A 6,574-nucleotide genomic window follows, 5' to 3' on the forward strand; every position below is an offset into this window, starting at 1 on the left:
GCTGCCGGGGGCACCGGGCGCGGCAGCACCGTCGGCTCGTTTAACCGCTCTCTGTTGCTGCGGCAGTGGAACAGAAGGTCAGATGTTCGCTTAGAATTAAGTGGTGCCGTGTTTGTAGAAGGTAGTGATGTCCGCCTCCGCGTAACTCCTACCACTCAAATGACACCGGTGGTTTTTCATTAAGGAGGCAGTTCAAACTTGCCCGCGTAACGGTTGTCCTTTATATGCATATCAAATGACTATTCGCAGTAAAATATAATCCTAAAAAAAAAAAATCTCAAGTTTCCTATAATCTTTACGCTATCCCCTCCTCTTGTCTGAAAAAGTTTCTACTGTAACCTGAGTGTTCAGCAAAGACAGCTGGTTTCTGTCAAATATCTGTCAATGGGAGAAAAAAAAACCAAAACACCTTTGATTGGTGCTTACCCTGATGCGCTATTTCTGAAAGATTTCCTGAAAACACAGGTGATTTGTGGAAATTATTACCTTATCTTTGGTTCGTTCTAATGTCTGATACGACATTCATACTTAATGGGATGATACTATCTGGAGAAGTACAGATAGTGCAGTGCATTCGCATTGCTTGAGGAAACACTTTTTAAGTCTGAAAAGGTCCAAAGTTCCTAAAAGTTTCCTAAAACTTCAAGGTTTTTTTATTTCCAAAACATTTGCTTCTAGATAGCTACCCCAAAAATGAGTCTTACAAAAAGGGGCAGTTTCCTGATGCAGAATCCAGACATACGTGATGGTGAGAAGTGGGGTAAGGAATGGGGGCACGTATTAATTTGTTTACTCTTTTGATAACAAATTGAACCATACAAGGTGAAGCCCAAGAAGGACAGACAGTACTTTCATTTCAAACCTGACTGTTTACAAATACATTTTGTGCGTGGTCCCAAGTTTGCTGTACCTTCCTGTTTCCACGTAGGCTCTAGGGAGCCACTTGCCATCCTTCATCCATTAGCAGCCCTTTGGTGATGAAGAATGGAGAGGCCCAAAAAGAGAGTGTCGGTAGAGCTGCTGAAGGTCTTTCATGTAAAAGCAGCTGGAGTTTTGGAGCCAGATGATCACTCTAAAACAAAGGCTCATCAGAGTTTCTGTTAAGTAAGGTATACCATACATTTATTTAAAAAAAAAAAAAAAAAGACATACTGTTGTATCTCAAAGTGGCCCATTTGCTGTTGAATCGTGAAATTAAGACAGGGAAGTGTTAAATCCCTTACTTTTGGCTCAACATTTTAAGAAAGAAGCTACTTTATTACAAAATGTGTTGTATATTCCAAATATTTTCAGGTTAAAAATTCTCAAAAGATGCAGTTAACATCAATGTGACATAAATAAGCCATTGTGTGAGCCGGCACAGGCAGGATGCAGGAACGAGGACATAACCATAGAAGAAATGCAAAGAGGAAATTTATTTTTGTTACCTTGCCAACCGGGGCATCCCTGAAGCAGCACCCGGGCAGAGGCACACAAGCAGGGATGCAGGCACCGTGGAGCTCGGTCCACGCTAGAGGATCACTAAAGCTGCTGTTCTTGCCTGTGTAGCAGGGATTCACACAGGCATAGTTTACCACTGTGGTTTGATCTTTCCCACAGCAGGGCGGGGAACTCAAGCGTGTCTGATGGGGTGCCTCTAAATCTATCACAGGCCTATGTTATCTAAATGCAGATCTTCTACTTATCAAACACACAAGACTAAACGATTAGTACAATATATGTGTTTTTCTGTACTCCAGGTGCAAGTCACTTGAGTGTGTTTACAATCCTCCTTGCCAATCTTCCATTATTTTCCCACAGCCATGAATATATTAAACTGAAATGCCTGATTTTACAAGGGTCATTGTAGATTTACGCAACGCTTGTTGATGCTAATCATAAAATGTTCCAGGGTTACAGAGAAAACCTGTAAAATATATTGCAGAGGATTGGCTTGCAGAGACATTTTTAAATGTCACTGTTAAGATTCATGTGGAACTCCTATTGGCTACAAACACATAGTCTGTATTCTTACTGTAATGGATTGTCATTTACATACTAATGAATTTTTAATCTTTAGATTGTATAAAAACAATTACATTCTAGATTTTTTTTATAACACATTACAGTGAATAACAAAATATTTTCTTAGGTTTTGAATCTAATACTGAATTCTCCTGCTAGTTTCTTCAATGTTTTTGGCTCCCAGATCATTCAATAAACATGATAAATTGAGCTTTAAAAAAAAAAAAAAGTATTAGGGTCTTTTAAACTTCTGTTCATATTGTTGAAAGTCCTGTCTTTCACACTTCAGAAGCCTTTGGATATTATTACATGTACAATGTGTACAGGTGCAGATAAAACCTAATGAGATGCAATATGCAAGTCTTATTTTCAGGATAGAATTATAAAACAAAGCAAAGAACAGTTCTGTTCTGTCAAAGGATCTAAATAATGGATCTATGGTACCAACATGCACTTTTGCTATTTCCATCTCCAGGCTGCTGCTATCCTTTTCTTTCATTATCCATTCCTACTCCACAAGGCTTAGGATTACTTCGAGGCAAGTACTAGTTACCTATGAAGAAGTTAATCCTGTTTGATAGGTGAGTAGAAACAAAAACGTGTGATGTTTTCACAAGAAGGGAAAAGATAGTCTGCTCCTTCTGTGTTAGGGACTAGCTAGCTAATTCTTAAAATCGAATGATCAGTGTCAAGGGAGCTATAAGGTATTTCAGATAGCATCAAATATAAGCCCCTCGCCCAGACAGCACAACAGAGTTACCTTTTCGCCAGATCCCACAGCTTTGAATACCTTTGCAGCAAGGTATTAACTGCAGTTCAGCTTGGATCGCACGTTATATACCTTGAAGTAACAGATGAAGAATTAGATGCTCCGAGGTTATAGAGCCTAAATTAGAGACTTACATACAGTAAGAAAGCCAGCACCAGTCCTGACAGCTTCTCCAGGAATACCAGGGGCACATGGAACTCCTGATGGATAACCCTGAAAGACAAAATTAACTTATCCTTAGGAAAGAACAGTTCTGAAAATTAAATATGGACCTCACACCACTCCAAGATAAGATGCTAGAGAACAGTGTGAAATCCTGTCCCAACTGTCATCTCCTACAACCTACCAAATTAATAGCCCTGTTTTCATGGCCTTTATTCTGACCAGGATTGCACTCAGCTACACTGAGGGCTGAAGTTTGACAAATTGCTTCCTGAGTATGAGGTTTTGAACTTCCACAGAAATACCAGTGAGCAGCTTCAGCATGAACTAAATAGTGAAATTACTGAGGGGTTTGATGAGCTGCACAAATCAGCGTTGTATCACATGAAATCATCCGAACTGCACCGCTGACGGAGCTGCTTGGTGTGCTGCCTGCACTGCAAAGCTTCCCTGCTATCATCAGGGAGCTGGCCCACGATGCCAATCCTAGCTGTTTGAAAACTCGGGTACACCTGGAAAAGCCATAACAACTTTTCCGGATTGCCTTAAAGTCAACCTTGTAATAAAATTCAGCAGGAAAGAGTAGTACCAACGCAGTCTGCAGCCTGCCCTTGCTGGCAGCCAGCCAGCCTGCTCTCCCAGCTCTGCCTCCCCCAGTTGGAGCCATGCGTTTGAATGGGTGCCGGGGCAGGAACGGCGCTTGCCTGGGCTTCAACTTCCTCTTGTAGCAAAGTGAAGCCCTCGGAAGAATGACATTGTGAAGTTGTTGATACTGAAGTCCGTACTGTTTACAGGTCCACGTGTTTAATATCCACTCAAAAAAAACCCCGACTGTCTATCAAAATGTATTACCCTGTTCCAATGGAAAAAAACCACTAACCTAAAACTCCCACTTTCTCTTTTAGGGCCTTTTTTCCTCTCATAGCGTGGAAGGGCAGAAAGGACATTGTGTATCAGACTGTAAAATGCAAAAAATTTCTAAAGATTACTTAGCTTTTCTCCTTATGATATTCATGTAGTCTGTACTGGAGCTGCTGGTATCCATGTACGTCTCTGCAAAGTGAGCTGTACTTAATCTAAACCAGACAAATCTGATCACGGTAATTTGTGCATGCATGAATCCCAAGACTGGGCATTAAATGTGAATCCTTAATAAAGAAAACAGAAATGAGTAAGCGGAAGTCACTTTCGTAGCTTTACATACTCTGTAGCCTTTCTCTTCTAAGTCCCAAATAAGGTCTCCATTTCAATATTCAACTTTCCATAAACAAAAAACCCTATTATTCTAGCCCTGCACTGAATTTCACGTAGACACCAGATATGACAAGGATTTGGGGATTTCATGTTGCTAGTTTCCTCAGGTACATAAGAACCGAATCTAAAGCTGACTAGCATTTTTCCACACATCTGCATTGAGTCCCCTAAGAGGATTAATACCAGACACCAAGAAATAGGTTTTAAACATTTTTTTAAGAAATAGGTATAGAATTCTTTTGACATGGTTGGGAAATTAGAAATTCATGGTAGCATCTGATGCTACCTTTCTTTTTTAAGAGGAATATAACATAGTTATATTTAGCTCAGTTCAGACTTATACACAGAAGCTTAGATTTTATTGCCCAGCAAACATGACTTTTTGACATAGGGACGAATGTTATTTCTTAGATGAGGATGTCTTCATCTGAGAACAGAGATAGCAGCATATCTCTTCCTCTTCCTTTCAGGCATTTATCAGTAGGAAAAAAAACCTATTCACCTGTGGTGGCAGAGAAAAAGATGCCATGATTCATATAATACAAAGTAAATTATCAGTCTTTGCCATATCAAGTAGTGCTCCACTTCCTTCCTCATCCAACTAGGATCACTGGTGTTATGACTGGCAGTCAGTGCTTTTCTCTCAGACCAGTGGGTTGAAATGCTCAGTACCTTTTTATTTTCTCCAGTGAGCAGATTTAATCAGTGCCACAGGGGAACCCCTTAAACATTAAGAAGAGAAGTTGGAATTGCTTCAAAAGAAGTGAGAAAGGGACCACGCTCCTAGTAATTTATTCTTTTAGGTTTTAGCATGTCTACCTGAAAAGAAACATTATTGGTAGATTCTTGACCCTATTTGCTAGGTATGTTGCTTATGGTTTGCACATTCAGAATATTACTTTCTACAGCTTTAGCTTCTGAGACCCCCGGACTCCAGCATCTCGTCTGATCCCGTGGTACCCAACACCAGAAAGGGGATCAGTTCCTCCACCAGCTTCTGGCAGAGAGGTCTCCAGTAACCTGATTTGCGGGACAGAGTCGTGTTGACCAAAGCAGCTCTCATCTTTCTTCCTAACATCACCTAAGCAGCTCCTTTTCCCTTAGTGCTCAGGCAGTACAGTCTGTGTGATGGAACATGGGAGGAAATTCGCTCACAGCTGTACACGAAGCAAACAGCCTCTGTGCAGCTCAAACTGCGTATAACTGCATTGAACCTCAGGAAGGGCGTTGGTTTTGCATGCCACAGGAAATGAGAGCGATTACTGGCAGGTTTGCCTTTTGTGCCTGTGGTCATAATCCCACAGAAGATGCAAACTCACTTGAGTCCGAAAAAAAGATGCCCCCCTCCCGTGGCAGAGCCAGGAAAGGCTGGCAGCAGTCCCAGCCAAGGGGTACGTTTTCTTTCCTGCTGTTTCCCATCCCTCACTTGTGCACAGCTCTGAAAGGCTGGTGTCACTCAAATTGCGTATGCAGAGGAATGGAAAAGGTACTGACCGAGTCCGGGACCTTCAGTTTCTGACCTCAGATTTAGGACCTGCCAAGCAGTGTTTGGACATCTGCATTGTAAAATCTTTTCCATTCCTCTGCATGGAAACTGCTGCAGGGATAAGGCAGGATGGAGTAAATTGGAGTCAGTGTTATCATCTGTGGATGATGGGGCAAAAGTGAAACCGAACATCAAATATCAGAAACATTTTGGTGAGTACAGGGAATGGCAGATCCTGACTACCAGAGATTGCGGTATTGGCTGCTCTGCACTGTACAGGTAGGTTTTGCTGCCAAAGACCACTCAATTTACAGTCACACGAAAATGCACTTTTAAAATCTAAAGTGACAATTGCCTGGTACAGTTTTTGCAGTACTTAGAACTTGCTGGGAGAGTTTGGGTTTTAAAAGGCTAACCCCACCCCCAATTATTCACATTTTAGGAATGTTATCCAGAATCAATAAATTATTTTCCTTTTTGCATTTATCCTTGTTGTATCCAAACTAGTAGTGGTTTTGAAAGCAGAAAGGCAAATAATGAAATGTTCCAAGAGGCAAAATCTACATTTTAATAAAACGTGATGAGTCTAATATCAGACCACCACCAGCATGTCAGACATGATGTACGTGCAGTAAAAGGCGGTTTAAATCCAAACATTTTTAGAAGTAGATAAATGCTATTATTATTATTTCTTTGATGTGGAACTGGGGCAAATGGATTCCATCATGCTAACAGCTGACAGGCACCCGACATCTCCTGAGTCCCAGTGTAGCTCTCTTTTTGGTTCAGTAATTAGGCCTTCACTAAGATAATAAAAAATGTATTCATGAAACCAGAAGAGGCAGCTAACACATTATCTCTGTATTAAAGATTTGTAACTGTGGTAACAGGACTGTTAG

This window comes from Haliaeetus albicilla, chromosome 9 (assembly GCF_947461875.1).
Source record: "Haliaeetus albicilla chromosome 9, bHalAlb1.1, whole genome shotgun sequence".
Classification (NCBI taxonomy): domain Eukaryota; kingdom Metazoa; phylum Chordata; class Aves; order Accipitriformes; family Accipitridae; genus Haliaeetus; species Haliaeetus albicilla.